General features: G+C 40.8%; 1 long non-coding RNA gene across 2 annotated transcripts in view; it reads left to right on the top strand.

Moving 5' to 3' along the window:
• The window catches only part of LOC122202806, a 146323-nt gene that overhangs the window by 35360 nt on the left and 88312 nt on the right, over positions 1 to 22651 (top strand). Inside the window, exon 4 of one of the 2 annotated variants that reach the window (XR_006194888.1) lies at positions 10106 to 10285. The exons of the other annotated variant lie outside the window; for it this stretch is intronic. This is a non-coding gene — a long non-coding RNA (uncharacterized LOC122202806). Of the gene's footprint in view, positions 1 to 10105; positions 10286 to 22651 lie in introns of those variants that run through there. 2 annotated transcript variants of the gene reach the window in all.

The raw sequence follows: 22651 nt of genomic DNA, 5'->3' as shown, positions 1-22651 counted from the left end.
GTGAGCTCTTAGAGACCAGAAATTCTGTCTTTTGTCTAATGGAAGAGCTAGCAAATGCAGGAATTCAGGAAGTGTTTGTTTAATAAATGAATAACCAAGCAATGAATATAAATGAATAGAACCAATGCTTCATCTACTCTTTCAATATACCACTTAACTTGCATAGATAGGCACTAAAAATCATTAAAAAAAATAAGACATTATTTTTTAGGGAGTTCAAGTCCCCAAGTTGAGAAAAAAGTCTACGGCCATACCACCCTGAACGCGCCCGATCTCGTCTGATTCCAAGTTGAGAAAAAAAAAAAAAAATAGTTTCTTGCCAAATTTTTGAAGAGGAAAAAGAGAAATGTCTTAGTCAAGAAAAAAAAGGTGATTGATACACTCTGAGTTTTGCAAAATTATCTACATTTAATTCACTTTGTGTATATTTTCTGATTGACTTTTATCAGTTGTTTGTAGTAGAGTTGGGTGTGAGAAGAAATACAAGATGCAGCTCCTTTTTTTGAAGAAAACTTAAGATTTAGTGTACGTAGGGCCATTACGTAGAACCTTTAGAAATACTTTGGGAAGCGTTGTAGGACTCATGAAACCTGAGGTGTTCGTAGAGTCTCCACAGAGGACTCTAGAGCACAGGGCACTGGCCGGGAGCTTGGACTCTGTAAAGGTTTCCTGCTATAACTCTACTCTTTCCGGCTTCGTGTCTTTGTTAGTTAGGAGTCTCTGTTCTCATTGAGAAGACATAATGAGATGAGGTGAGATGTCCTCATCTATAAAATGGGGGTTCAGGTGTCATGGCACCCTGCATCCGAGGACTGGAGTGAGAATTGGGTGAGCTGATGTAGGCAGAATGCTTAAAATGCTATCTGGGGGGTAGGAAGCAAGATCGGCGATTCTTTGTGAGCAGAGCAAGTAAATGGTGCAAAGGGAAGGAGAGGGATGAGCCAGAGGCACAGCATTCGCAGGTTCAGGAATTTAAGTTGTGGGGTGATCGAAGAGTTGAAGAATTCAAGGGGGCTGGAGCACGCGAATCCCGTGTCCAGCGTGAATGTGGCTGTAACGGGAAGGCAGACAGCTTGTGGGTCCCAGCCTATGAGCCCAGGGCTGTGAAGTTTTCCCCGTGAAGCAACTGCACAGACAGCATTTGGTCACTTTTCTTGTAGTATATACTCTCGCTTGACTCGGTAACCTTCTTATTTTACATGGGAGCCGATTTTTAAAACTAATCTACCCTAGCTCTTAGTGTACTTATTCAGTTACATTTCCTTTCATTAGTTGTTGTTACTTATTTTAGAACTCTACTTATGATCTTTTAAATGAGGAGAATACAAAGGGTAAAAGAGAGGACTTAGGGGATGTTTGAGCCTAGGGAGGCTATGTGTATCCTTTTCTCCTGGTTGGTTCACGAGGACACCCTAAACCCTTCCAGGTTCCTGTTGTTCCTTAGGCAAAAAAAAAAAAAAAAAAAAAAAAAAAAAAATCACGACTCTAGAAAAGACCAATAGTCTTTGTGTAGAAACAGGTGAACCGACATTTCTTCTGAAGAGAACTACTTGCCCATTTCTTGGTGGATCTGTTATAATTTCATGCGTTTCTCGGGCCCCTCTACGAGGAAACCTGTTAAATAAAACCCATGGTCGCCAGCTCCCTCAGCTCATGGCAGGAACAGTGACCGTGCTATGCGGACACCCCTGAGTGGGTTTAATTTTAAAGCAGTGATTCCTCACTCCCAGAAAGCACATTGTTTTCTCTGGTTTGGGAAAGTGAGAAAAGATGACAATGTGGGAAATTTTTCACAAAACTATCTTTTTTTTTTTAGTTTAAAGGATAATAATTTGGTCTGAAGTGATGATGTTTCATTTTTTTTGTTATTAAAATATTCCTTTAATGAACTCATGGTAACAAAAGATGATGATAATCTAACATGTTCTTATGTCTCAAGACACGATGCTGATATCCTTATGATGCTGTCTGTTCTTCAAATCTGTTACTACTTAGTAACTTCTAAATGTCTGGGGTCTTCTGTTCTAGAGAATAACCAATAGTCCTAAAGCAATTATGAGAGTTTTTGAGGAAAGACAATAAAGGGTACCAAAGGAACTACTGGATCATTTTTCTAAGTTCTTCTAGAAGAAGGTGTTTTTTTTTTAATTGTTTTCATGTTTATTTTTGAGAGGGAGAGAGTGAGAGTGGAGGAAGGGCAAAGAGAACGAGACACAGAATCCCAAGCAGGCTCCAGGCTCTGAGCTGTCAGCACAGAGCCCGATGCGGGGCTCGAACTCACAAACTGCGAGGTCATGACCTGAGCCAAAGTCAGATACTCAACCGACTGAGCCCCCCAGGTGCCCCTAGAAGAAGTTTAATTAAACTGAGCTGTTGAAAGTGATATTCTTAGAATCCTCTGAACACATCTACTACATAAAGCCAGGACACAACCTCTTTGTTCTTTTCCACATGATCTACATGTTCCTGCCTTCACACTTCTGCTTCTAATCTTCATGGAGGCAGAAATGCCATCCCCCATCTTTGCCCGAGGAAAGTGACATCAACTATAATGCCCAGCTCAAATGTCTCCTTTCTCATGAAAAAGTCCCTGGTTGTTTCCACCTCTTCTTCCAAAATCTTGGGATGTTTTATGTAAACCTTCCTTATATTTGTTTCTTTTGAAGACAAGTATGATACTCTTGGCTGATATATTGATTGCCTGCAGTGGCCATGGCAAAGTACCGAAACCTGGGTGGATTAAGACAACAGAGGTGTGTTGTCTCACTGGTCTTGAGGCTGGAAGTGTGAAACGACAATGTTGGTGGGGCACACTGTCTCTGGAGGCACTGGGGAAGGCACTGCTCCATGCATCCTTCTCCCCTGCTTCCTGTAACCTCAGGCATTGCCTGATGTGTGGAGGCATCTGTCCAGTACTCCGTCGTCTGGGGACGTTCTCCCCAAGTGTCCTCACACAGTCTGCCCTGTCCACGTTTCCCTGTTTCATGATGACACCAGTCATATGGGATGAGGGCCCACCCTAATGACTTCATTTCACCTTGATTACCTTTGTAAAGACCCAGTTTCCAAATAAGGTCCCATTTTGATGTGCTAGGCATTGGGACTTCAGTGTAGCTGTTTAAGGGGACACAGTTCAAACCATAAGTAGTTAAGGTGATTGGTGCTGGGGATTCCGGGGGCCACTGAGAGATGAGGTGGGGGAGAGAAACTGGGAACAGGCTATAAAGACACTTTCTACCAAGTTGGGAGTTTCAGGATTTAGGAAATGTATTGCTCATCTTCACATCCTTGTATCAGTAGCACAAGATCCAAAGTCCCAGAGGACTTGAAGTTTTAAGTGTTATCCCCTGGCTACTTAGGGTAGAGGAGGGACTTAGCCCTTTGGCTTCCCTTTCCTCAAGACTTGTTACTGGTGGATTTCCCAAAAGAAAGTGTAGGTTGCATTTAGAAAGAGAGGCTTCAGGTAAAATAAAAGCAAAAACAGTGAAATTTCTTGACCCAAAATTATTCAAATAGGGTTTCATACTACAATAAAATTCAGTCAACTTGACAAGACTGTATGTGACAATACAACAAGACATGTGTTACAGTTATTTCTTCTGCTCACAAAGTATCCAAATTCTTTAGCAGCTGTGACATAATAATAAATATAAATTTGGTCTCTGTCCTTGATTCCTGACACAGACCTCCTCAAACCCTTGTAATTTCCTGAGTAATGGTTATAATAGAAGTGTCTTATACAGACAGCTCTGTCTGGTGATAGGAGAATCTTTTGTTCTTTTTTTTAATTAATGTTTATTTATTTTGAGAGAGAGAGTGCATGAGCAGGGGAGCGGCAGAGAGGGAGAGGGAGAATCCCCAGCAGGCTCCATGCTGTCAGCACAGAGCCCAATGCAAGGCTTGGCCTCATGGACTGTGAGATCATGACCTGAGTCAAAGTCAAGAATCAGATGCTTAAGCAACTGAGCCCTCCAGGCATCCCAGAACATCATTTGTTCTAATGAGACAACTCTTGGTGGGGTCCTGGATGGGGACTGGACCAAGCCATCCACCAGGGAGGTTGAGTTCGTAATGGATCATGCCTACATGACGAACCTTCATTAAAATCCCTAAGCTATGCTGTTCAGAGACCTTCCAGGTTGGTGAACACATCCACCTACCTGGAAGGTGGTGCCCCCCCAATCCCAGGGGGACAGAAGCTCCTGCACTCAGGACCCTTCCAGACCTTGCCCATGAACCTCTGCATCTGGCTATTTGTGTGTATTCTTTATAATATCCTTTAAAATAAACTGGTGAATGTAAGTATTTCCTTGAGCTCTGTGAGCCTTTATAGAAAATTAGTGACTCTGAGGAGAAAGTGGTAAGAACCTCCAATTTAAAGCCATTGAGTCAGAAGTGCAGGAGGCCCAGGACTTGTGATTCGCATCTAAAGTGAGAGGCAGTCTTATACCCCTAATCTGTGGGGTCCATGTTAACTCTGGATAGGTAGTGTCAGAATTTAATTGTAGGACACTAAGTTGGTGTCTGGAGAGTTGGAGAACTAGTTGGTGTGGTAAAAACAATAAATAAAGTACATATTTGGTATCAGAAGTGTTTTGAGTGGAGACAGGTTCCCTTTAGCAGCTTAAGACAACCCCCATTCTATTCTATCTCACAATTGTGGGTCGGGGATTTGGACAGGGCTCAGCTGGATGTTTCTTCTGTTCTGTGTGTTATCAACGAAAGTTCTTGGGGGTACCCAGATGGTACTTAGGCTGGTCTGGCCTCTCCAGAACTTAAGGAGAATTAATGAGAGGTTAGAACCGGCTGGATTGTCGACCAGACATGTACAGTGGTCTGGCCAGCACATGGTCTCAAACTAGCCAGATTTCTTACATGGTTGCTCAGGGACACAGAGAGACTTTCAAGAAGCCTGAGAATGTCACAGCGCTTCTTGCTGTCAGCCTCAGAGGCCCAGGAGGTAACACCATATCCATTAAATAAGTTCCCAAGTCCACGCTGCATTCAAGGGGAAGAGAATCAGACCCTACCTTTCAGTGGGAGGAGCAGTGAAGATTGTAGAGCCATCCACCACAGCAAAACTTAACATGAGGATGACTGTTACTCAAAGTCCTGCAGATATTTTGGGAGATGCTGATAAAATTTCCAACTTTATTTACCGTACACTCAAGCAAGTAAACATTTAAAAGTTAACCCAGTGCTTAGCTGTAGCATTATAGTACTGTGTACCCATCCTGGGTATAAATAAAGCTAAATCTACTTCCTGGAAAACATTACAACTAAAAATATTTTAGCAGTTTAGAATTGAGAGTGCTTACTTAGTTAAGCCATCTGCTTAATTTCTAAAACATCCCATATAACCGTTTCTCCTGGTATCAGGTAGACTATTGTACTAGCGTGACTTGAGAGTCATCGAAAGAATGCCATCCGTTTGACGAGTAATTGAAGTTTTAGATATGCACAGACAGATTCCTATCAGGATTTCATCGTATTTCTCTTGGAAATACAGCACAGCTTAAAAAAGAAAATGGCTTTGGGGGTGTTGCCATAATGAGTGGGGACAAAGATTAGCACCACTGGGAGTATTTACAATCCCAACCCTTGGATACTCTGCTGTTTTCTTGGTTTTACACGGTTCCGTAAAACACAAATAGCAGCTTTATTGTCTCTCTTCTGTTGTTTTACAAGCTTCATGTTGGCAGCCAGGCTTATGATGCAGTCAGCACTTTCAGACAGGGATGCACAAAAAACATTAGATCCGAGAAGAGAGGCTCGGCCACGCTGATACCCTGTAGTGTTGTTTCGGGAAATGCAATGCTGGTGATTACAAAGGCTGAGGTCATATATTTCTACCACCACATCCTACCATTATGGTAGTTCTAATTGTAGTGAGCTGTGGAATCAATGGATGAGAGAAAAATAACTTTTCTCCAGAAAACTAAGGAACACACAAAATAAGACTTTAAATGTTTGGCGATCTTTTGTTTAATAACATAACATTACAAAGTATGATACATAGTGATTCTGGAAGAACAAGGAATAGTGTAAGCATATGTTTAATTGAGGATCTTGGTGTATAGAAAGCTATTATTAGTGTTATCAACATCATCATGTTGTATGAAGTTATGGTCTCGAGGACTGTCTGACTGAGGTTAAAAGCAACCTCAACAATGAGTTAAGACAACAATTAGTCTGTGACCAATCAGGCTGCCGTTCGCTAATTATGGTACCATTAACTACTTCTCTACCAACATGTACTCTTGTGCTGTGGACAAACTATTATTTTCTGGTTTTTTTCTTACCACCAAAACCACAAAATTAGAATTGAAAGGTAAAGCTGTGACCTCTCTGACATACATTCCCACCTAGTAGAGTCAATATTTGCCCAATGCAAAAGAGTATGGTAGGATTCCCATGGTAGGATTTTTAATTTTGGTCCATTTTGCAATATTAAGTTTATAAACAAAGAGAAGGGACCTTCTCTCAGGTCCACGATAAAGAGAATGTGTCACATTTGTTCATTCAGAACTGTTTCCGGTCCGGTGGTATGTGTAAGGCAGTATGCTGGTAGAGGGGTTCAAAAGATGGGTGAAAAGTGTCTGTGACACAGGGCTTTACAGTAAAATCGAAGAGAAATATATGTCATACAGATATTGTAAGTGGTGATTTTATTCTTCGGATTTTCTCAAGTGAGGCTTTATAAGATTTTTCATCTTAAGTTTTAAGAATGATCACTTGACCTATTCTTCTTTTACTATGTTGTTATAGAATAAATTTAAACTTTGGCTCATCATGTTGGGATTCCCATACATTCTCAATTTCACGTCTCTGAATTTAGTCATAGACTCCCATAAGGTAATTTTCCTTTTCACTTTAAAATCGCATTGTATCTCTCTCAAGGATAAAAGTATTTGTAATGCAAGTTATAGGGCACCTATGATAAGAATATATATTTTGTCCATATTGGATTTCAAACCTTATGTTATGCTGGGATTAAACACATAAGCTGTTATAAATAAGGGGAACCTATATGACTAGGAGTTTTAAATGGTTAGATAGTAATACATCTGAAAACCCACCATCCAGAGATGCTTAGTGGTGTCATGAAGAAAGTTATTAGTGCCACATTGGGAAGAATCTATTTTTGGAACAAATGCAATGTTCCCCTTTGTGACAGCATAGGAGGGACTCCACATCACGGCACAGACTACAGTCAAATAAAAGAGCTGGGGTGTAGACAGACAGACAAAACCTTTCCTTTGGTAACAAGCACAGACAGCTGTCAGCATTTTGTTCAACCTCCTGCAGCAGAACTTTACAGAATCATTTCCTAATATGGAACATAAAGTGAATTTTGAGAAATTTATTCAGAGGGGGACAATCTTCATGTGGTCAGGAGGCCCTGATACAAGGACCAAGTTAAGCACAGATTCCCTTGAAGAGAACAGTGTGGATCGTAGAAGATTGGAGGCTGAATGCAGAGAAATGTAGATCTTACTACAATTACATTTTCTTGGTCGTAACTTTCATGGTTTCTTTAGTGTGGAGACAATAGAAATTATCTTCAGACCCTAGGGCAAATAACACAGACTCACACTAACTGCGTTTTATTCAACAGTATTCAGGGGATAAATGCAGTGCATTTCCCAGGAGACTTTCCTTTGGTCTCAGGGTCACATGTTGAGAGGGTTTTGGGGGAGGCACTGGGGCATGACAGCAGAGTCACAAAAATGGGAGAGATACTTTGATTGATGTGATGTGTCTCCTCTCAAGAGAACCAAGCGAATCTTCAGCAGAGTGAATTAACAAGATCCTTCTCTCCAGCAGATGTGTTTTATGGAAATCAGAACGGTGGAAATGAGGCAGCAGATGCAGGAGTGGAAGTGGAAGATTGTAATGGAGACAAACACAGGCATTTAGAGAAAGTATGGGGAAGGCTTTGAATTTAAGGGTAGAAGACACATGCATGGATGTTCTGGTCCTGCCATTCCCAGCAAATCCCTAAGTATCTACTAAATATATGAATTAAAGAACCTAGTAATGGGCACCTGGGTGGCTTAGTCAGTTGGGCGTCTGACTTTGGCCCAGGTCATGATCTCATGGTTCGTGGGTTCGAGCCCCACGTCGGGGTCTATGCTGACAGCTCGGAGCCTGGAGCCTGTTTCAGATTCTGTGTCTCCCTCCCTCCCTCCCTCTCTCTCTCTGTCTCTCTCAAAAATAAACATTAAAAAAGTTAAAAAAAAATGAACCTACCAGATTAGGTGGGTTCAACCAATTAGAATTTCAAGATTCTGGTACTCAGAGCAAGTCATATCAACTAAGTAATGACCTCTCCAGTTTTCTCTTTTAAAAATATCTGATTCTGCTACATTTTACATTATCATTTTAAATCGTAAGACACCTACATGCATGCCTAGACTTGCAATGAATATAATTATGTAGAGAGACTTAGCATTTATTCCAAACCTAGGGGTGTTTTACCTTGTACTATTTTGGTTGTATTGCCTTGCAGAGCTAAACTCTGGTTTTGCAGTCTTTTCTCCTCATTCTTGCACCTAAACCTATCTTATAGGATATTTCTACCCAGCTTTCTCTTACTTTCTTGTGCAGAGGTACACAGGAAAAATAGCAGAACCGTGTATGGGTAAATTAAAGAATTATTTCAGTAAACATGTGTTCATAGCCTGCTAATGGCGGGCACTAAGTGTGTCCAAACACTCAGGGATATTCTTCAGGGCACCAGGGATATTAAACAGTGCCCATCTTCTGCTGCCACGAGTCTTCCAGACCTAGTGTTGCCTGTCATATGAAGGGGGTGCTCGGTACATATGCAGCACGGATTTGTGTTGGATTCTGTGGGACGCTCCCTAATTATTATCTAGAAGGATGACCCGTTGTGAGTTTGAAGATGGGTGATTTAACATAAAGACATGACTTCCATATCAATTATTCTGAACACTAAAAGTTCAAGTTCCTTCTCCTGTGTTGGGGCCCATGCTAAAGCCCTCAGGGTGCACAAGATGGGTGCTCAGGACTTAGCGTTGCAAGGGCCTGCTTCACCGAACATGAGAAGCATTCTTCAACATGGAAGACACAGGGGGCGCCTGAGGCTCAGTCAATTAAGGATTTGACTCTTGATTTCAGCTCAGGTCACAGTCTCACTGTTTGTGAGTTTGAGCCCCACGTCGGGCTCTGTGCCGACAGCTTGGAGCCTGGAGCCTGCTTCGGATTCTGTGTCTCCCTCCCTCTCTGCCCTGCCCCCCGCTCTGTCTCTCAAAGATAAATAAAAAAGTTTAAAACTGGAAAAAAGAGTTTGTTTCCCATTGTCTGAAATTAATATGGTTTGTAGAAACTGTTGTGCATAAGCATTTCTAGTTTGTTCGTTTTCTTAATAGGAAGTGTTGTTCAGCGAGTATTTTATGTATAAAAACTATTGAACCAGATAGTACCAGGTATTTACCACAAAGAAACAAAACTCTGATGTGTTTTGAAAAAGGCAATAATTTATGCAGATTTCACCGGCACTGGTGAAAAGAGCCTTCCTGACTGACAGAGGGACCAATCAGATGACAGGCACATTGTCATCTGATTCCTTGGGCCCCCACAGCACGTGGTAACCCACGGAGGCAGTAGTTATCGTGGGGTGTCATAAACAGAGAGTGTGGCCCAGCTGTGCTTAGGAACTAATAATAAAATACTTAGATTCTATCCATTACAGAGATGTTTTTGAGTGAAATGGAACCTGCTAATGACCAAAAATTTGGACAAGGCTATAGGAAAGATAAAAGTAAGGAATTTTGGAAGAATATAACTGCCTTATAACTTTTACCTACTTCCAGAGACACCTCTAGATACTCTGAATTTTGCCTCAGAAGATTTGGTTAGAAGTTGAGCCTGTGCATAGTCAGATCCAGAATTGTGCTTTGGAAGATGCCACCCTCGCAGAATGCAGCGTATTTTAGGATTCATAAAATACCACGTGGTGCCCTGGTTTGGCAACACAAGGGCTCTGTGTGGATGGTCCTGCCAGAGGCCCTGCCACGTACTAATATAGCAGTGGTGGGTGCTATACGATATACCATTGTTTTTTTGTGCTTGCTTTCAGTGAGAGCTGATAGGATAAGATAAATCTGCGCTGTCCCATAGAGTAGCCATTGACCACGTGTAGCTGTTGAGCACTTGAAAAGTGTCTAAGCCAACTAAGATACACGGTAAGTGTGAAATACATTCCAGAATTTGAAGATTTCGATGAAACAAAGAATGTAAAACATCTCATTAATAATGTTATTGCATGTGGAAATGATAATATTTTGATTATATTGAGTTAAATAAAATATACCATTAGGATTAATTTCATCTGTGTTTTTTCTTTTACTCTTGGAAAATCGAAAATTGCATATGTGGTTCACATTTGTGGCTCACGTATTTCTATCAGATAAAGCTTCTATAGACAGTTGTGGTAGAATAATGAGAAGATAAAAGTGAGATGGGAGTAAAGCACTAATAATTTTGGTTGTCAGACTTTCCATTTTAAGGGTTAAGGATATTGAAGAGATGAGTAAGTACAGGTAATGAGAAAAGTAAACTATAATTGAAAGAGGGCTGGAAGAGTCCAAGTTCTACAATATTGATTTATATGTGGCTAACAAAGTGTTGCTATTGTGAATACATTTTTTTTTGCTAGATCAGGAAGAAACGTAAGTTTTTAGTAAGGATAAAGAACTAAATCAAGGAAAGTAAAAAGTATATGATTTAGGTGTACACACAATTCACGTATACCTGAATACATGTCGGAGGAAGTTAAGGTTTGCATTTGTCCCACTTCTGAGACATGTCAGTCTTTTAAAAATATCAGTGATTGATTCACATAAAACTATGATGTCATTCCTTGGAGTAAGTTATCTTCTCTTTGTCAAAAACCAAATTCTGTTCACCAAGTAAAATAAAGCAGAAAGACAAGTTTACTGCAAGAGTTTCAGTCTGTAAGATGAGAAGGTCAAGGCTCCACAAGCAGTGAGTTCTGAGTTGCTCACAAAGTAAGGAGTTTTACGGGGTAAATATGGAAGTTATTTGGCTTTTCTAGCTGATTGGTTGCCCATGAGTCTTCCTTATTTGCATCAGTGTAGATTTGTGAGGGGAAAAAGGAAGTCTAGAGACAGCAAGAACGGGCTTGGTATTTGGGGATGGGCTGGCATTCTCTGATGATCTATGAGAAAAGCTGTAAATTCCTATAGCTAAGGTGACATAAGGTTAAATTTCATTTTCTTTAATGTACCTGCACTGGCCAGTTCCATGATATCCCCCACATATGTGCCTCCATTATGCTTGGTTCTGTCTCTGAAACGACTCTTCTAATTTAAAGCTATATAGTGTATTTATGTGGTAGAAAGAATAATATCCCTACCAAAGATGTTCGTGTAACTAATCCTCTGAATCTGTGAATGCTTTAAAGGACAAAGGAAACTTGGCAGATGAGGTTAAATTAAGGACCTTGAGATAGTAAAAGAATCCCGGATTATCCAGTTGGTTTCACTGTTTTCCTACGAGAGGAAGGTGGGAGGGTCAAAGAGAGAAATGTGACAACAGAGGGAGAATTGAAGTTATGCACTTTGAAGATGGAGGAAGGGACCACAAGGCAAGGAATGTAAGTGACTTCTAGAAGTTGCAAAAGGCAAGGAAATGGATTCTTTTCTAGAGTCTTTAGAAGGAAGACAGCTCCACTGATAACCTTGATTTTGGCTAGTGACACTTGTTGAATCTCTGACCTCCATAACTTTAAGAAAATAAATGTGTGGTGTTTCAGAGCACTGCATTTGTGGTAATTTGCCACAGTAGCCATGGGAACCAATAAAGCAAATTGCTATGGCTACCTGTTTTGAAAATTCTAATTTTTCGACATTTTATATACCTTTGTCAAATTGGGGAAATACTCTGTTTCACAAAGTTGGTATAAATACCTCATGAGATAAAACGCAGGGTATGTTTTTAAAAGTATATTATACTGCATAAATTCATATTACTATTGTTTTAAATATAGCATTTATCTTTCGCTAAACTATTAATATATATTTTTTATTGTTGGGGTTGTTTAGATCTTATTCTGTTGAATGAGAATACATAAACTCATGTTTTGGTTTGGGTTCCCTGAAACAAGGATTTGAGTGCAAGTAAGTTGATTTGGAATTTGGCCCCAGGAAATGTGCAAGGAGCAGGAAGTGAGACAGGCAATCAAAAGTTGACCTTGTTGTCTAGCAGTTTACTAGGGTGCATAACTAAAGCTTGATCCCTTTGTGCAAATCTGAGAGCCAGGACACAGCCCCTTTCTCCAAGGCGTACTCCTGTGGGGTGAGGGAGCCCAGGCGTTTGCACCCCTCAGTCTTTGTTCAGGTTGCTCCTGGTGACCATTAATTCTCTGGCCTGTTCCTGGAGAGGTGACAAGCACTCCTTTGACCAAACTTGAGTCAGGCTCCTCTGAACCTTCTTCTCAACTAGGACTTGTTCTTGGTACACTAAGCCCAGTTGTAGCAAGAATCTTTTTGAGGTGATTTAGTGGGATACTCCCTAATCCTTGATAACTAATCAAGCTCCCCTTCCCCACTCTTGATACCTAAGTTCCTCTTAGAAGTTTTCCACCCATTGGCTGCTTCACCCTGTTCGTTGATTGCAAATCCCCAGCTGTCCCTATTGTTGAGTTCAGTCTCTCTCTAATGTGACAGACTTGAATAACTTGTCTATTTAACTTCCTCGGGGGCAACTTTTCTTTGGCATGGACCTAGCCATCTCAGGCTACCAGGAAAAGCCTGCAAGCAAAGAATTGCAGGTGTTAGCAACTGGAAGTTGGGCCATTGTGCTTTAAATTGGTAAGGGTAAGAGGATATGGGCAAGGAGCCCGTACACAATCCTTCTCAGAGACTTAATGGCTTTAAACATAGTGATTGTTCTTCCAATATAGCCAATGTCTCTAAATTTCAGTTTCCTTTTCTATAAAATGGGATAATGTCTACATTAAAGGTTGTTGTCAAGACTACATGAGATAACACCCATGAATTCCAAACATCTGAAAGTATTCTAGAATTCTTTCTGCCCTTTAGTAGATACAGTCCTGACTTTGGTTTCAATTTGAGTGACAACAGAGTGTTGGAGAGTCAAATTGGGCTCACACCAGTCAGAGATTTTACCAGTATTCTGTTTTACTAATAGTTTCCAGGAAATGTGCAGTTGTGAAACACAAGAGAAAGGGAACAAGTCTGGGACACCTGCGTAACTACTCACATTCTCTTTCACCAGATGCATGCTTTTTGGCCCTGAATAATATAGGAGGTCTGTAAGAAGTCCATGTGTTGCTCGTTTTTTGAGGAGCATATAGATTAGGTGATTTTCTCTTGGGAGCCATGCTTCATTCTGTAAGCAATCCTGAACTAGGGACATACTGTCAAGAGTATTCCAAATATGTGGATATTCCTCCTAGCATGAATCATCAGGATGTTGCTCAGACACCTACTTACCATGCTTCCAAGAAGATAAGACTGGGTCACCTGCATTCTTTCTTACTTCGGCAATATTACCATGGCAACCAGGAGAGGACTAGGTCACAGGCCAGCTGCTTTAACTGCTTCTTACTTCAACTGAGAGAGCTCTTCCTTTACAGTGCTTTATCTTGGTATATTTCATTATGGGTACGGTTATGTATGGTTATAATCGACAATGTTTATTGAGTGCTTACTATATGCTGGGCACCATTCTAAAGCTTGACCTGTTTGTTGTCTTTGTCAGCTTGGGCTACCATTACAAATTACCACAGACAAGTGGCTTAAATAATAGACATGTATTTCTCATAGCTCTTGAGGCTGAGAAGTCCAAGATCAAAGTGCTGGTAGATTTGATTCCTGTTGAAGGCTCTTGTCCTTGCTTGCAGATGACTGGATTATTGCTGTGTCTTCACAGGGCCTTTCCTAGGTGCATGCACAGAGTGAGAGTGAGAGAGTGAGACAGAGACCTCTTCCTCTTCTTATTAGCCACTAACACCTCATGACCTTATCTAATTCTAATTACCTTCTAAAGGCCCATCTTCAGATATCATCATATTGAGGGTTAGGGCTTCAACATTCAAATTTGAAGGGTATACAATAATCAGCCCGTAATACCTGTATTACTTCTTTTAATCTCCACACAACTTATGAGATAAACATCCTTTTGATTTATTTCACAGATGGGGAAACTCAAGCACAGAGAGGTTATGTAATATATTTAAGGCCATACAACTAATAAGTGGCAGAACCTGAATTCAAATCCAGACAGTTTGGACTTAGAGCCTGTGCTCTTAGCCACTATCTTTTGCCACCTCACTATATTGAGAAGGAATCATGGATAAACCAACATAATGTGTTCCATAATCCATAATTCTGATGTGTGTCTATCTTCTCAGAAAGATCCCCAGAGTAAACTCATAACCCATAACTTGCTGCATATCCCCCATTCAACCCAAGATGTGGTGAAGAAGCAACATTTTAAACTATAGAAGCAAAAAATTAAACTATATTTTTCTCAGTCACCCAAATGTTACAGTATTAATTGGGAACTACATATAGATTAGATGAGAAATGGAGATTCTTCCCATAGTAAAATCTGCAAAAGCCTGATTAAAATTGTTTTTTCCATGTGTCTGACATCTATCTGTCTTTCATTTTGAGACACCTTATTGCTTTTGGTCTTGCTCTGAGTTTTCTTCTCATTATTCTGGCATTGATGTCATCAGAGTGAAGGATGATTGAGGAAATGAAAATATGGAATGTTGGTTTATATAGTGAAATATGCTGAAGTATTTTCAGTAGTACAAATTATAGAACCTGCATGAGATAAATGTAGAGATTTCCACTTAGAGTGTTTTATATCTCTTAGGAGGAGGTTTGGTACATGACACATCGATGTGGCAAATGTTTCCTGAGTTCTGACTACATGCTAGGCATTATGTATGTGCCAGAGGTTGCTTAGTGGACACAAAAGTTCATATTTGGTGGAAGTGCGGTAGGTGATCGACACAACACACAGGTCAAGGAGGAAATAGACACGAAAAAGTATGACAGTCCGAAGTCCTGCACAAAGAGTTAGGCTAGGTCGTGATAGGGAATTACTGGCGGCTGCCGTAGAGTAGGTGGTTAGGGGACGTCTCTGAAGTAATGACAAGGAGCTAAGATCTGCCTGACCAGAAGGGTCGGTCAGGTGGAGAAGCAGAAACCCTAGAGTGTCCTGAGCGGCAGGTGTGAAGGCCCTGAAGAGCCTGCTTGGCACATTCTAGGAGCAGAAAGAAGGCCACCTGTGTTGGTTTCTGGAGACAGAGAAGAGACAGGTTGGGATGAGCCCAGAGAGGCAGGCAGGAAGCAGTTCACAGTGGGCTTTGTAAACAAGCAAAGAGATGGATTTCTGTTCCTGTGCAGTGTGGACACACTGCAGAAGGGGGTGATATGACCCGGTGTGCGCCTCAGCAGAGGTGGGCTGTCTGACGCCGCGCCATTTTACCATCTCTGTGGTCTTTCTCTTCATGGTCACTATGAACCCCTTTGTCCAATCTCAGCGGAAGGAACAAAGAACTCCAAAGGACAGAAGGGCATCCGCCAGCTGAAGCATGCACTACTTAAGGAGCTTCATTCGGAAACACCACCTAAAAACTTTTTGCAGCTCATTGGCTAATGCTGTGTATGTGGCCAATACTACTTACAAAGAAGACGATTTTTGAGTTTTGAGCTAAACACACCACTGCCTCCCTCGAACTTCTGGTCAGTTGCTCATCCCTCCAAGTCCTGTCTTCTTGTCTACAAAATAGTAAGAAGAACAATAAAAGCAGTAATAATAAATAGTCGCTTCCTTATGGTGACCTTAAAGGCTTAAAGGGGAAGACGGAAGTAGAACATTTAACACAACAAACGCATGGAACATAGTTCAGTGAACGCCGTTTATTAGAATTTAAGCTCCATGAAGGTAGGAGTCAAGCGTGTCTCAGGCTGGCGCTCAGTAAATACTTGTTGAATGCTCAATAAATAAATGCAGGTGATAAACTCTCATGGAGTTTAGAGGCTATGACCACGGTTGCACTGCCGTCAGCTGAGTGTATATGTTTGTGTTAAAAATAAATATGTGAGGGAAAAAAACACCCCGCAGAGTGCTTTACAAACATATAATTAACTGAGCCCAGATTAGTCTCTCACTGCATTCTCTGGATTTTTGGAAGAAATTTCATTGCTGGTAATGTTGTCCCCGGAGTATTGCCAAGATTCAAAAATATCAATTTGTTTCAAATGATGTTCAGTGAAGACAGGGTCTGTAAAAGAGGAAGGAATTTAACTGTTAAAATTCAAGGTTTCTTAGTGGGAAAAAAAAAAAAACCTACGTACAATTTTAGATTTTTTACTCTAGGGGAATAATTTACAATTAACTGAGGGGAAAAAAGCCTGACTGTTGTCCTTTTTAACCTAAATTATATTGCAAAGAAGTAGATTTATTTTTCCCATTTACTTATTTATTTTTGAAAATATAACTCATTTATAATAAGTATCATTTTGATAAAAATATTCCTGAAGGAAACAAAATATTCCAGCCTAAATCTACAGCTACTAAATTTAAGTAATAGTTTAAATTTTTTTTTTGTTTCAAGTTTTTATTTAAATTCTAGTTGGTTAATAGAGTGTAGTATTACTTTTAGAAGTAGAATTTAGTGATTCATCACTTATATATAACACCCAGTTCTTGTCCCAACAAATGCCTTCCTCAGTACCTGTCACCCATTTAGACCATCACTTGCCCACCAAACACGCCTCCAGCAACCTCCAGTGTGTTCTCTATTGTTAAGAGTCTGTTATATGGTTTGCCTCTCTCTCTTTTTGTTCCCCTCTATTCATCTGTTTTGTTTCTTAAATTCCACATCTGAGTGAGATCATATATTTGTCTTTCCCTGCCTGACTTATTTCGCTTAGCATAATACACTCTAGTTCCATCCACGTTGTTGCAAATGGCAAGGCTTCATTCTTTTTGTTTGCCATGTAATACTTCATTGTGTGTGTGTGTGTGTACACACACATATACGTCACATCTTCTTTATCCATTCATCAGTCTATGGACATTTGGGCTCTTTCAATTATTTGACAACTATTGAGAATGCTGTTATAAATGTAGGGGTGCATGTGTCTTTTCAAATCAGTATTTTTGTATCCTTTGGGTAAATACTTAGTAGTGTAATAGAAATAGGGCGCTTCTATTTTTCACTTTTTGATGAACCTCCATATTGCTTTCCAGAGTGGCTGCACCAATTTGCTTTCCCACCAATGGTGTAAGAGTGTTCCTCTTCCTCCTCATCCTTGCCAACATCTGTTGTCTCCTGTGTTAATTTTAGCCATCCTGACAGGTGTGAGGTGGTATCTCATTGTAGTTTTGATTTGTATTTCCCTGATGATCAGTGATGCTGTGTGTCTGTTTGCCATCTGGATCTTTTCGTGTGTCTGTTTGCCATCTGGATGTCTTCTCTAGAAAAGTGTCTATTCATGTCTTCTTCCCATTTCTTAACTGGATTATTTCCTTTTTGGGTGTTGAGTTTGATAAGTTCTTTATAGATTTTGGATTCTAACCCGTTATCAGATATGTCATTTGCAAATATCTCCTCCCATCCTGAAGGTCGCCATTTAGTTTTGTAGATTTTTTCCTTCACTGTGCAGAAGCTTTTTATTTTGACGAGGTCCCAATAGTTCACTTTTGCTTTTGTTTTCCTTGCCTCCGAAGATGTGTCTAGTAAGAAGGTGCGATAACCAACATCAGAGAGGTTCCTGCCTGTGTTCTCCTCCAGGATTTTGATGGTTTCCTCTCTCACATTTAAATCTTCCATCCATTTTACATTTACTTTTGTGTATGGTATAAGAAAGTGGTCCAGTTTTCATTCTTCTGCATGTTGCTGTCCAGTTTTCCCAACACTATTTGTTGAAGAGACTGCCTTTTTTTCCATTGGATACTCTTTCCTGCTTTGTTGAAGATGAGTTGACCATATAGTTGTGGGGTCCATTTCTGGGCTTTTTTTTTCTTTAATTAATAAATATGACAATATCTCTCTAATTATCAAGCCACTTTTATAAGGCCTTTTTTTTTTTTTTTTTTTTTTTTCTGTTTTAAGTAACTACACAGAAAGGGCTGCTAGCCATTTGTTACCTTTTTTTCATAAAAGTCGAAATGTAAACATGTAAAGCCCTATTCTTTTCTGTTACCACTTATTTAAATTTTTATTTATTTATTTTGAGAGAGAGAGAGAGAGAGAGAGAGAGGCTCTGTCAGTGCAGAGTCCAATGCAGGCTTGATTTTACAAACAGTGAAATCATGATCTGAGCCAAAATCAAGAGTTAGGCACTCAAGCCACTGAGCCACCCAGGCGACCCTCACTTTTTTATTTTTTATTTGGTTTCATGATAGTATACGTTCGTTTTCAGAAACAAAAATGATAACCCTTGGTCAAGTTTGAAGCCATTCACTTTCTAAGGCCCGGTTAACACAGAGGGGTTTCGGACGCAGAGGAGCAAATGTGTGCCATCTTAGTGGCAGAAGTCGTGACATAAATCAAAGAACTCGTGGAGAAGCTTGTGAAGGTCACACAAATGAATTTAGATTCTCATGGTTGATCACAGGGACCTGTTGAAGGGTTTTGAGCAGAGGTATAATGTTCAAGTGTTTAGTTTATAAATACAATTCAGTCTGCAGGATATTGGGCAATGGATTGAGGAAGTCACGTGGTAATAGAGGTGGAGGCAACGAAACGGGATATTGAGCTGGTTGCGAATGGTGCAGTTCTGACTTAGTTCCCACCTACAGTGTAGATGCTTGTGAGTGAATCCGTTTAAATTATATTTGATAGTAGAATCAACTGTACTGAGTAGAAAATGGACATGCGGAAAATAAGAAAGAGGAGGACACAAGGGAGGGCTCTGGTTTTCTGCAGAGGACAGTTAGGTGGTGCCAGTCACCTACATAGCAAAGATAGTAGCACATTTGGGGAGAAAGATGACGACGTTTTAGACACACAAAATGCCACTGTAGAGCCTCAAGAAATGGGCAGTGATGCCGAGCGCTCTTAGTGGTCAAGTAAATGAAGAACTAAGAATTTTCTCTCTGATTTAACTAAGACTGATGTCCAATGAGAAGTTGAATACAGTGTTTTAATATTCAGAAGAGAGGTTTGAGCTGTAGATATAAAAGCTACGGGAGCAGATGATTATGGTGCAGAGTAGGCTGAAAAGAGTACAGAAGAACCAGCTTCGTAGATTAGTGGTGCAGGAAGGAGACTTGCCAGTTTACAGAGGAAAGGGAAAGACTTTAGAGAGGGAAATGTAGTATGCCGGCTGTCCCAAAGGGCTGGGGCTTTATCTTGCAATTAATGGGAAACCATGGAAAGGTTGTTACTGGGGAGTGATGGGGTACTGTCATGCTGGTGGCAGCTCTGAAGGATGGAATGTGGGGGGGCCTGGCTGGAAAGCGGGAGACTAGTTAGGAACCTCTTAGAATCACTTGCTGAGAGATAATGAGAGTGTTTAGTAAGATAGCAGCAGTGGGAAAGGATATGGGGACAGGGTGGAGATATATTTGGAATTAGTTGACTATGAGGGCAGAAGGGAGGTCAGCAGTCCAGGGTGATGCCCAGTGTTCTTACTCAGGTGACTGGATGAAAAAATCCTAACGTTAACAACAGGGAAAGATAATGGAGTAAGGAAGAGAAAAAGAGGGTAAGGTGGGGCCAAATAATCAGGAAGAAATTTGGAAAGAATGTAGTGTGGGGAACAACCAAGACTGTAGAGTTTCAAGAAGTGGGCAGTGGTGCTAAATGTTCTTAGTGGTCAAGTAAATTAAGAACTAAGAATTTTCCCTCTGATTTAACGCCCAGAACAATTTCTGGGTGAGCGCGGTTTTGGTGGGGTGGTGCGGACAGAAACCAGACAGCTGTAGGTGGACAAAAGGAGGAAGGGGTCATAGTCTAGACGCCTTCTTGAAGAAGCTCACAGAATAACAGAAGTGAGGGAGAGAGAGAGAGAGAGAGAGAGAGAGACAGAGACAGAAAATGAGGCCATAGAATAAATCCAGGTTGTTGTTTATTTTTAAATTTTCTTGACTGGGTGATGGGTTATATATATGTGTCAATCTCTCTTCTGTACCTCAAATTAAATCATTTTATATACAATGTGAACAATTTTGTATAATAAAAAGTGGGGCAAAAAATAATATTAAATACCATGATTTCATGTACAGGGAATACTTCTAAATGATAAACAGTAGGTTATGAACACAATAATATTAATACCAAACAATAATTATATTATTGCTTTACTTTTTAGACTACATCAGTCAAATATTATTTTGTCAAAAAAATTTTTAAGAATAAAATTCTGCTTAAAAAGAGGAAGTCCTCCCCCACTGCTTATATTTTCCATATGTTATTTATTTTTTAGCAATAGGATAATTATTTCCAGATTCCTATTTAACCTCTGAAGGCGTCTGGAATGTTTACTTTACTCGGGCCTTTGTCTTATTGTTGTGGTGCTAAGTATTTCTTTAGAGTGGCATTTTGGATACCGAGGATTAACATTCATGAAACAGAAGAGTTCTCTCATCAAGGAAACCAAATCCCTAACAACTTCATGGCTTAATAAAACAAAAATGTGTTTCCCCCTGTTTAAAAGCAGGGAAAATCAGCTAACGCTAGAATTAATAATGTTTTCACATTTGTGTTCTTAACTGTCTTGCAGATGCCCTGCTTATTCACTCATTCATCCGTCACATAATTCTCATTCTGGATCAACACATTCTCATTTTGGATCGACACATCCTGTGTTCGATATTAAAGGATGCTTCAGCACAACATTTGTAAAAATCCCTTACCTTCGCAGCTTCCGGGATTTCTCGATCACAGATGAGGTCGCGAACTCTGGGTCCTGCATGGATGCCCCCTCTGCCCCTGTGCTCGGATGCCCCACACGTGCTGCCCCTCTTGTGGGTGTCTTCCCATCCCCTCACCTCCGCCGCTGCACGCTGGACCATGGGTCCCTCTGTACATGGGCGCTGTCAAGGAACAACAGTAGTTTATCGACCCAAGCAGTGGTGAAAGGCTTTATGACTCTGTGCACATCAAGGCGACACCCAGATGGGAGCACGGCTGGGCTTTCTCAGGGGGGGAGGCAAGGAGAGGTGTCTGTGTGTTTGTGGTCGGGCCCACCTTGAAGTTTTCTTCGTCTTCTCTTCATCTGCTACAAAAACTTCAATGGAAAAGAATGGGGATTATTCTGATTTTCATGCCTCTTGCTGGGGATCATTGGTTCCATTCCTTCGTGGCAACGGGCAGAATGGTACTTTCAAAAGATGCTTCTGCACTTCCTGCAGTTTTTCAAGGTTTAGATGGAGGGGGAATTGCAAAAAGTAAACTAAAAATAGGGGAGGGCTGGAGAAAGAGAAGAGAAAAACACCAAGTGAGGCAAAGATTGAAACAGGAGACATGGGGCTCAGTCTTAATCCTTTGACCACACTGAGAGGGTAGCCCTGGTCTGCTGTGACTGCTCATGGGGGGGCCATGTCCCCGCGGATGTCCCCTTCACCCAGTCTCCTCTTTCCTTGTCACCCTCCTTGCCCAAGGTGCACATGGACATTAGGACCAGATTGCTCTGAAGGGGAAGAGAAAGGAAGTCAGGAAAAAAGAAAGGAAGAGAAAGGGGTAAGAAGGAGGAAAAGCAGAAGCCCAACTACGTTTTTATAATTTTTAAAAATTTAATGTTTATTTATTTTGAGAGAGAGACAGACAGAGACAGAGCATGAGCAGGGGATGGGCAGAGAGAGAGAGAGAGAGAGAGGGAGACACAGAATCAAAAGCAGGCTCCAAGCTGTCAACACAGAGCTGGACGTGGGGCTTGAACTCACAAACTGCAAGATCATGACCTGAGCTGAAGTCAGATGCTTAACCGACTGAGCCACCCAGGTGCCCCATACTTTTTAAAAAATCTCCTAAAACTTCAATGGTGGGGTGCCTAGGTGGCTTAGTCGGTTAAGTGCCAGACTCTTGATTTCTGCTCAGGTGTTGATCTCAGACTCATGAGTTCGGCTCTGTGTTGGGCTCCATGCTGGGTGTTGGAGGCTACTTGAAAAAAAAATCCTCAATGGTGCCCTTGAAATTTCACAAAATAGATTTATTTGTTGAGATCAAAGACTATGCAGTCAGAAAGATCCAGAAATCTGGTTCACTTTTTGCCACTTACAACATTTATGCCCTTGAGGAAGACAGCTTATTTTTCTAGCCTCATCCTCAGTTAAATATTTTTGTAATTGTAATAGTTCAGATTTTTTGGATGAAATTGACAGGAAGACAGATCTAACTGGTTTACTTAGGAAAGATGCATTTATTGGCTTCTAGAACTGGGACACAGGAAAGAAAAGTTAGTGTCAGAAATGACGGGGTCCAAGGATTGGATCCTCCTCAGGTTTTTTGGTTGCTGTGTGTGTGTGTGTGTGTGTGTCTGTATGTGTATTGACTTCCTTCTCTCCAACTGTGGCTAGTCTTTCCCCATGCGGAAAGGAACAGGGAGGGCACTGACCTCCTTAGGCTTGCAAGCCATCAGCTCCAACACGAGAGGCTCTTTTGCCTATT

The sequence above is a fragment of the Panthera leo genome, chromosome D2 (assembly GCF_018350215.1).
Source record: "Panthera leo isolate Ple1 chromosome D2, P.leo_Ple1_pat1.1, whole genome shotgun sequence".
NCBI lineage: Eukaryota > Metazoa > Chordata > Mammalia > Carnivora > Felidae > Panthera > Panthera leo.
Note: the sequence above shows the minus strand (reverse complement) of the source record. Positions and strands in the feature narration are given on the sequence as shown.